The sequence below is a fragment of the Trichomycterus rosablanca genome, chromosome 13, assembly GCF_030014385.1.
Source record: "Trichomycterus rosablanca isolate fTriRos1 chromosome 13, fTriRos1.hap1, whole genome shotgun sequence".
NCBI classification, from domain to species: domain Eukaryota; kingdom Metazoa; phylum Chordata; class Actinopteri; order Siluriformes; family Trichomycteridae; genus Trichomycterus; species Trichomycterus rosablanca.
In genome coordinates this window covers 36733387-36743386 of record NC_086000.1, presented here as the reverse complement: position 1 = coordinate 36743386, position 10000 = coordinate 36733387, and the positions used below count along the sequence as shown (strand labels likewise).

Below are 10000 nucleotides of genomic sequence, written 5' to 3'. Positions count from 1 at the left end.
CTGACATGAACACACACACACACACACACACACACACACTGGTACAAAACTGTACAGGCTGACATGAATACACACACACACACACACACTGGTACAAAACTGTACAGGCTGACATGAACACACACACACACACACACACACACACACACTGGCACAAAACTGTACAGGCTGACATGAACACACACACACACACACACACACGCACACACTGGTACAAAACTGTACAGGCTGACATGAATACACACACACACACACACACACACACACACACACACACACACTGGTACAAAACTGTACAGGCTGACATGAACACACACACACACACACAGCACAGATTCATCCTGTACGATCCAATGAATGCACCCACGATAGGAAACATCGCCATGGCGACAAACGCCGGCACTGTGATGTCATCGAGCTGATTCACGAGCTCTTTTGGCACAGGGCCTGACGAGCTGGGTCCAGAGGAACTCCAGTGACCGACCTTACCACTGGGATGAATTGGAATGTCGACTACCAGCCAGGCCCTCTTATCTCCTTTCCTGAGGAGCGGCGCCTGTTAGGGATGTGAGGGGCGGGGCTGGGGGCCGGGATTTCATATGGACGTCCAACAAGCTTATGGACCAAGTTGTCCACATACTTTTGTCCATACAGAATCATGAGAGGAACCAGAGTGAAAAGAAACAAAAGAGCTGCTGGGTCGGTCTGGACCTTCTCTGGACCTTCTCGCCATGCCGTGGTGGATCCAAACCAGACAGAACAGCAGATAGATTTGGGACGCAGCCGGCGGGATGAACGTCGGGTATTACAGGTCAGGAATAGAAATGATGTAGCGTCTTACCGCTGGTGTTTACAGGGTGTGACGTTCAGTCACCATTCCAGACCGTGAGCTTAGAAAGCTCGTTTCCAAAAGTATGTGGACACCTGAATGTGAATTAATATGAAGCTTGCACTGACCCACAAGCTTTTGGACTGTGGGAATTTGTGCTCATTCAGTCAGACACTGACCTGGCTTACGGTCGAGGTTCCGGTTAATTCTAAGGTCTTCAATAGGGGGTTGAGATCAATTATTAAGAGGTTGGGTTTTCCTACCACTGTTCCATGTCTGTTTGCATGGGTGTGCCTATTTCTATGGGCACAGAGAAGTCAATCCTAATGAATAATGACATTAAAGTACAACATGTTGACATTACCACCACCACGCTTCACAGCTTTAACTCTTCTTACTATGAAAGGATCGGGTTTGTATCCTCGCTGGACGTAATAAAACACGTCTTGTCTTTATTATTATTTGTTTTATGTCCCTAGAATATCATCCAGCCACAATTTCCCCCCAATTTAGTCATATCCAATTCCCCCGATCGTGCTGCAGACCTCCTCTTACGTGTTTTTAGATGTCTGACCACCAGAAAAAAAGTGATTCCAGCACAAGCACATTCTGGCTTTTGTTTTGACCGCAACATGGTACTTTCTACACCATGTTGACACTACCACCACCACGCTTCACAGCTTTAACTCTTCACACTATGAAAGGTTCGGGTTTGTATCCTCGCTGGACGTAATAAAACACGTCTTGTCTTTATTATTATTATTATTTTTCTGTCTCTAGAATATCATCCAGCCGCAGTTGCCCCCCAATTTAGTCATATCCAAGTCCCTGATCCCTGCTGCAGACCTCCACTCCTGATCGAGGAGAGCTGTGACTAACACACGCCCCCTCCAACACGTGTGCAGCATGAGGTGAGGTGGGTTCATTGTTCATACGGAGATCCGTATCGCGCACGGAGAGTCACTGAGCAGCGGCATCGATCCGGTCGTAACTGCAGCAGTTATAAGGAACCCTTACGACCCTCCCTCCCTTGAACCAGCCAATCACAGTCTGTATAGACGCCCAGCCGGTCGCCAGCGGAGCTGAGATTGACACTCGCAAGCACAGCGCCCCCTTCCTGAGCCGCCGATCGAGTCACATGATTAGATCTGAAGAGCTTAAAGTGCATCACGGATCCGGCCCCGCCCAAAACACCCATCAAACCCCTCCCGACCTCGTCCAGATGCTCCAGATGTCGTCAGCGTCTGTGTTTTGTCTTCTGGTTGAGAGATAGCGGGTGTGTGTGTATGATGACACACCCACACACTCAGAGAGGAAACACACACTGATGACAGGGCTACGATAACACGCCGCGGCGAGTCCGGACACGTCGCCGGACGCCGCGGAGGAGACGCTAATTCAGGGATTCACGCTAAAGCCTGGAATTTGTACCGGACAGACGAGTAAACAGAGCTTTCAGTTTTGAACGCGAGCGCGACCGACGCCCCTCCGATGTAGCCAACTGCACACCAACAGTTTAGGGAAGGTCCTTTTCTGTACCTGTGCTTCCTGAACCCTAATTCGACCGGGTGGGTGTGGAGGCGCTCCTGACCCGCCCTAGGAAACACCTTTGGGATGAATTGGAATGCTAATCGTGGTGCCATGTTTGATTCAAAAAGGCACAAATTCCAACAGACACACTTTAAAATACGTATCATTAAGAGTGAAGACTGTTATTGCTACAAATGAAGGTGGCATCCTGCCCACAACACCAGGTCCAATCCCAACTGTCCATGTCAGTCTCTATGTCAATGCCAGTCCTTTTCATGCCAGTCTCTCTATTATGCCAGTCACTCTGTCCATGTACCTTGTCATGCCAGTCTCCGTCCTTTAGTCTTTGTCCATGCCAGTCTCTCTCTGTTCATGCCAGTCTCCGTCCTTTAGTCTTTGTCCATGCCAGTCTCTCTCTGTTCATGCCAGTCTCTGTCCTTTAGTCTTTGTCTATGCCAGTCTCTCTCTGTTCATGCCAGTCTCCGTCCTTTAGTCTTTGTCCATGCCAGTCTCTCTCTGTTCATGCCAGTCTCTGTCCTTTAGTCTTTGTCTATGCCAGTCTCTCTCTGTTCATGCCAGTCTCCGTCCTTTAGTCTTTGTCCATGCCAGTCTCTCTCTGTTCATGCCAGTATCTGTCCTTTAGTCTTTGTCCATGCCAGTCTCTCTCTGTTCATGCCAGTCTCCGTCCTTTAGTCTTTGTCCATGCCAGTCTCTCTCTGTTCATGCCAGTCTCTGTCCTTTAGTCTTTGTCCATGCCAGTCTCTCTCTCTTCATGCCAGTCTCTGTCCTTTAGTCTTTGTCCATGCCAGTCTCTCTCTGTTCATGCCAGTCTCTGTCCTTTAGTCTTTGTCCATGCCAGTCTCTCTCTGTTCATGCCAGTCTCTGTCCTTTAGTCTTTGTCCATGCCAGTCTCTCTCTGTTCATGCCAGTCTCTGTCCTTTAGTCTTTGTCCATGCCAGTCTCTCTCTGTTCATGCCAGTCTCTGTCATTTAGTCTTTGTCCATGCCAGTCTCACTCTGTTCATGCCAGTCTCCGTCCTTTAGTCTTTGTCCATGCCAGTCTCTCTCTGTTCATGCCAGTCTCTGTCCTTTAGTCTTGGTCCATGCCAGTCTCTCTCTGTTCATGCCAGTCTCCGTCCTTTAGTCTTTGTCCATGCCAGTCTCTCTCTGTTCATGCCAGTCTCCGTCCTTTAGTCTTGGTCCATGCCAGTCTCTCTCTGTTCATGCCAGTCTCTGTCCTTTAGTCTTTGTCCATGACAGTCTCTCTCTGTTCATGCCAGTCTCTGTCCTTTAGTCTTTGTCCATGCCAGTCTCTCTCTGTTCATGCCAGTATCTGTCCTTTAGTCTTGGTCCATGCCAGTCTCACTCTGTTCATGCCAGTCTCTGTCCTTTAGTCTTGGTCCATGCCAGTCTCTCTCTGTTCATGCCAGTCTCCGTCCTTTAGTCTTTGTCCATGCCAGTCTCTCTCTGTTCATGCCAGTCTCCGTCCTTTAGTCTTGGTCCATGCCAGTCTCTCTCTGTTCATGCCAGTCTCTGTCCTTTAGTCTTTGTCCATGACAGTCTCTCTCTGTTCATGCCAGTCTCTGTCCTTTAGTCTTTGTCCATGCCAGTCTCTCTCTGTTCATGCCAGTATCTGTCCTTTAGTCTTGGTCCATGCCAGTCTCTTCATGTTAATGCCAGTCTCTTTTTCCAAGTTAATACATTTTCATGCCAGTCTCTCTGTTATGTCAGTCTCTGTGTCTATGTCGTTCTTTGTCCATGCCACTCTCGGCCAGTGTTGTTCTTTGTTTATGCAAGTTTATGTTATGCCAGTCTTTCTGTCCCTGTAAGTATCTATTATGCCAGTCACTCTGTACATGTACCTCATGCCAGTCTCTGTCCTTTAGTTTTTGTCCATGCCAGTCTCTCTCTGTTCATGCCAGTCTCTGTCCTTTAGTCTTTGTCCATGCCAGTCTCTCTCTGTTCATGCCAGTCTCTCTTTCCAAGTTAATATATTTTCATGCCAGTCTCTCTGTTGTCAGTCTCTGTGTCCATGTCGTTCTTTGTTCATGCCACTCTCTTCATGTTCATGCCAGTCTGTGTCCATGTCAGTCTCTATTATGCCAGTCTCTCTCTGTTCATGTCAGTCTCTCTGTCCGAGTCAGTCTCTGTTCATGCCAGTCTCTTCATGTTCATGCAAGTCTCTCTGTTATGTCAGTCTCTGTGTCCATGTCGTTCTTTGTTCATGCCACTCTCTTTATGTTCATGCCAGTCTGTGTCAGTGTTGTTCTTTGTTTATGCAAGTTTATGTTATGTCAGTCTCTCTGTCCCTGTAAGTATCTATAAAGCCAGTCACTCTGTACATGTACCTCATGCCAGTCTCTGTCCTTTAGTCTTTGTCCATGCCAGTCTCTCTCTGTTCATGCCAGTCTCAATTGCGCCAGTCTTTTGTTTCCTGCCAGTCTCTTCATGTTAATGCCAATCTCTCTTTCCATGTTAATATCTTTTTATGCCAGTCTCTCTGTTATGTCAGTCTCTGTGTCCACGTCGTTCTTTGTTCATGCCAGTCTCTGTGTCCATGCCACTCTCTTTATGTTCATGCCAATCTCGGTCAATGTTGTTCTTTGTTTATGCAAGTTTATTTTATGTCAGTCTCTCTGTTCATGCCAGTCTCTCTGTCAATGTCAGTTTGTTATGCCAGTCTCGTTGTTAATACCAGCCTCTTTGTTCATGTCTGGATCTGTTATGTCTCTCAATTCATGCCAGTCTCCCTGTTCATGTCAGTATTCCTGTTCATGCCACTATCTTCATGATATGTCAGTCTTTCTGTTATGCCAGTCTCTTCAAGTTAATGCCAGTCTCTCTTTCTATGTTAATATATTTTCATGCCAGTCTCTGTGTCAATTATGCCAGTCTTTTGTTTCATTTCAGTCTCTCTTATGCCAGTCTCTCTGTCCATGGTAATATATTTTCATGCCAGTCTCTTTCTCCATGTCAGTTCATGTTATGCCAGTCTCGTTGTTAATACCAGCCTCTTTGTTCATGTCAGGATCTGTTATGGTAGTCTATTTGTACATGTCATTCTCTGTTATGCCAGTCTCTCTGTTATGTTAGTGTCTTTGTCTAGGTCAGTTCATGTTCTGCCAGTCTCTTTGTTCATGCCAGTTCCTAAATGAATCAAATCTGGTCTCCTGACCGACTACTCCGAGTCTCTTAGTCTTCAGCGTCGGGTGTTTGAGGGACGTGTAAAACGCTCGAGGTGACGTTTGGTGACATGAAGGTGTGTTTCACCACTGAGACCCCGCCCTGTATTTACTGACCGTCCTGTATGTACTGACCGTCCTGTAATTACTGACCATCCTGCATTTACTGATCGTCCGGTATTTACTGACCCTCCTGTATTTACTGACCGTCCTGTATGTACTGACCCTCCTGTATTTACTGACCCTCCTGTATGTACTGACCCTCCTGTATTTACTGACCCTCCTGTATGTACTGACCCTCCTGTATGTACTGACCGTCCTGTATTTACTGACCGTCCTGTATTTACTGACCGTCCTGTATTTACTGACCCTCCTGTATGTACTGACCCTCCTGTATGTACTGACCCTGCTGTATTTACTGACCGTCCTGTATGTACTGACCCTCCTGTATTTACTGACCCTCCTGTATTTACTGACCCTCCTGTATTTACTGACCATCCTGTATTTACTGAGCTGATTGAAGCAGCTGGACTTGTAGGGACTTGAAGGACTGGGATATTTGCTAAGCAAATGAGCACCAGTGGGAGCCGCGACCTCCCCCGAGCGCCTGATGCAAAGTGACCAGGACAGGACACGCCCCTATCTACAGAACCTCAGAAAGCCTGGCAGCACGCGGGCGAGGACGCCGGGGGACGGGTCCGAGCGGGACGTGCTTAAGTTCTTCACCAAAATTATCAGAAAATCTGAAAGTAAGTGGACACCTGACCCATTTCAAACCTACAGGCATCAATATCTCATTTCTCCACTCTTTCGGGAAAAAAGCTGTACACAAGAATTCGGAGTGTATCTGTGGACATTTGTGCCTGGCTCACAAAATTTGAAACAAAAATGTAATAATTTACAAAGAATAATATAAGAATAATTAAAAAAATATTACATATGTATTATTTATCAAAGAAACGTAATATATATATAATTTTTAAAAAACACTATCGCTATAATTTATTGAAACAAAAGAATAAAAAAAATATTTAAAAAAAATATTAAAAAAATTAAATATAAATTCACAATTAAATATGAATTTAAAATTTAAAAAATAATTGTACATATTTATAATAAAAAAATAACAAGAATAATTTATAAAAATATAATATATGAATAATGAAAAAAACTATTTAACATTTTTAACATTTAAAAACAATAATAAAAGAATAATTTATAAAATATAATATATGAATATTTAAAAAAATATATAATATAAAAATAATTTATTAAAAACAATTAAACATATTTCTAATTTATAGAAAAATATAAGAATAATTTTAAAACATTTAATATACATAATACTTATAAAAGAAATGTAATATATGTATAATTAAAAAAACAATATTATTATAATTTATCAAAAAACAATAAAATAAAAAATTATAAAAATTAAATATTTTTAAAGAAATTCAATATTAATTTAGAAATTAAATTAAAATGTAATATTTAAAAAATAATTTTACATCTTTATAATTAAAAAACAATATAAGAATAATTTATAAAAACATATATGTATAATCTCTAAAAAAACATAATATATGAATAATTAAAAAAATCAATAACATATTTAAAATGTATAAACAATAATATAAGAATAATTTATAAAAAATATAATAAAAGAATAATTAAAAAATAATAATAAAAGAATAATTTATAAAAATATAATGTAAGAATAATTTATAAAAATATTATATAAGAATCATTTATAAAAATATAATATAAGAATTTATAAAAAATATAACAGGAATAATTTATAATAACATTATAAGAATAATTTACAAAATTATTATAAAAATTATTTATAAATAAATATAAGAATAATTAATAAAAACATAATATAGGAATAATTTATAAAAAAAACAAAAAATATATTTGTAATTTCTAAAAAATATATGTATTCTAATATATGCATTTCTAAAAAATAATATATGTGTAATTAAAAAACAATGCAACATTTATAATTTACATAAAATGATCTAAGAATTGGAATATTAGAGTAATTTATAATAGAATAGAATAATTTAAAAAACTATGTATATAACTTTGAAACACTATAATATATTTATAATTTATTTAAAAAATAATATTACATTTAATTATAAAAATATATGTATAATTTAAAAAATATAACATTTAAAACTTATAAAATAGTATATAAAAATAAAATATATGTGTTATCTATACAACAATATAACATTTATAATTTACTTTAAGTAAAATTTATAAATAATATCTAATACATGTATCATTTATATTATTTAATTATTGCACCTGTTAGGACTGGCGTGACTGAAACACCTGACATCTATCACATACTTCTGACCAGCTCACGTCAGCACAAAAGCAGTGAAGTGAACACAGAACGTGTCCTGACTGATCAGCTACGTCTGCACTATAGTGACCCCGCGCCCCCGATAGAGCCGAGATTTATTACAGCGGAAAAGTATTCAACCCCCCCCGGGTGTGAAAAACTATTCAACCCCCCCGGGCGTGAAGCTCAGTTTGTTAATAATCAACACCTCTGTATGGAATAAACAAATCATCTCTTTGTGAGGTCTATCAGTATGGTACAAACTGTCCACAAGACAAATAAAGCAGAACCTGATCATGATGAAGCACAGATCTGGAGAAGGCTACAAGAGTTCCCTTAAACATACTGAAGACTAAAAGTATGGTGGTGGTAGCATCATTCATTTTCATTTATTTACCACCACTTTGTCCTGGTCAGGGTCTCTGTGGGGCAGGTTTCCCTGGTGGGGACGCCAACCCATCACGATGCCTCGGTCACCGCCCCTCGCTTCCCAAAGCCAATCATGTCTGTATGTAGGTGCCTGACCGGCTGATAGCACCGCTGGGGATTCGAACCCTGGATCCCAGCAGTATCCGAGCAATCGTTGGTGGTAGCATCGTTTATTATCCAATCAGAAGTTAGAATTGCCTAAGTAGAAAGTAAACTGCTGTACATGTAACTCAAACAGCTCTGTCCTGGTCAGGGTCACAGTGGGTCCAACACCACTCAACACACACTACAACACACTTACCAAACTCCGAACAGACTGGAGTTTGAATCCAGATCCTCAGACACAGGAGAACATACCAAACTCTTGTTAGACAGGCTCTCAGGGTGCAGTGTAGCACCCATAAACAGACATATATCACAAGGCAGTGGTAGCTTAGTGATTAAGGTACTGGACTAGTAATCAGAAGGGTGCTGGTTCAAGCCCCAACACTGACAGATTGCCACCGTTGGGCCCCTGGGCAAGGCCCTTAAACCTCAACTGCTCAAATTGCATTCAGTCCTAATTGTAAGGAAATATATATATACACCAATCAGCCATAACATTAAAACCACCTCCTTGTTTCTACACTCACTGTCCATTTTATCAGCTCCACTTACCATATAGAAGCACTTTGTAGTTCTACAATTACTGACTGTAGTCCATCTGTTTCTCTGCATGCTTTGTTAACCTGCTTTCACCCTGTTCTTCAATGGTCAGGACCCCCACAGAGCAGGTATTATTTAGGTGGTGGATCATTCTCAGCACTGCAGTGACACTGACATGGTGGTGGTGTGTTAGTGTGTGTTGTGCTGGTATGAGTGGATCAGACACAGCAGCGCTGCTGGAGTTTTTAAACACCTCACTGTCACTGCTGGACTGAGAATAGTCCACCAACCAAAAATATCCAGCCGACAGCGCCCCGTGGGCAGCGTCCTGTGACCACTGATGAAGGTCTAGAAGATGACCGACTCAAACAGCAGCAATAGATGAGCGATCGTCTCTGACTTTACATCTACAAGGTGGACCGACTAGGTAGGAGTGTCTAATAGAGTGGACAGTGAGTGGACACGGTGTTTAAAAACTCCAGCAGCGCTGCTGTGTCTGATCCACTCGTACCAGCACAACACACACTAACACACCACCACCATGTCAGTGTCACTGCAGTGCTGAGAATCATCCACCACCTAAATAATACCTGCTCTGTGGGGGTCCTGACCATTGAAGAACAGGGTGAAAGCAGGTTAACAAAGCAGGAGAGCAGGATCAGATGGGCACGGAGCCACGTCCTGACTCGATTCGATATGTAATATCGCGATGACGTTTCTGAACGATATATCGTACAAGACCTGACTGAGTTTTTCTGCGCAGGAAAGTTGTTTTTGTAAATAAATAAATAAATAATTCCAGAAAGTAATTAAAGTAATAATTCCAGAATGAGGGAGAGGATCAGGATCTGAGGATCAGACCAGTTCACCCTCCCAGTAAGAATGTGAAGATAATGTCACCATCAGAAATCTGACACTGTTCAGTAAACTTACCATGTTCCTGGACTTTAATCCACAGTTCCACGCAGTCCTCAGCAGCACGAACCCACGCACTCATTCACGCAGTCGCAGTCGGAACTTTATTCCCCTT

The 10000-nt window shown here is 41.7% G+C and overlaps 1 protein-coding gene across 2 annotated transcripts in view; it reads right to left on the bottom strand.

Moving 5' to 3' along the window:
* The window catches only part of arhgef10 (Rho guanine nucleotide exchange factor (GEF) 10), an 83721-nt gene that overhangs the window by 73705 nt on the left and 16 nt on the right, over positions 1–10000 (bottom strand). For both annotated transcript variants that reach the window (XM_063006876.1, XM_063006877.1), the window contains exon 1: positions 9904–10000. This exon is cut by the window's right edge and continues 16 nt beyond it. The gene's annotated coding sequence lies outside the window, so the exon portion shown is untranslated. The remainder of the gene's footprint in view (positions 1–9903) is intronic.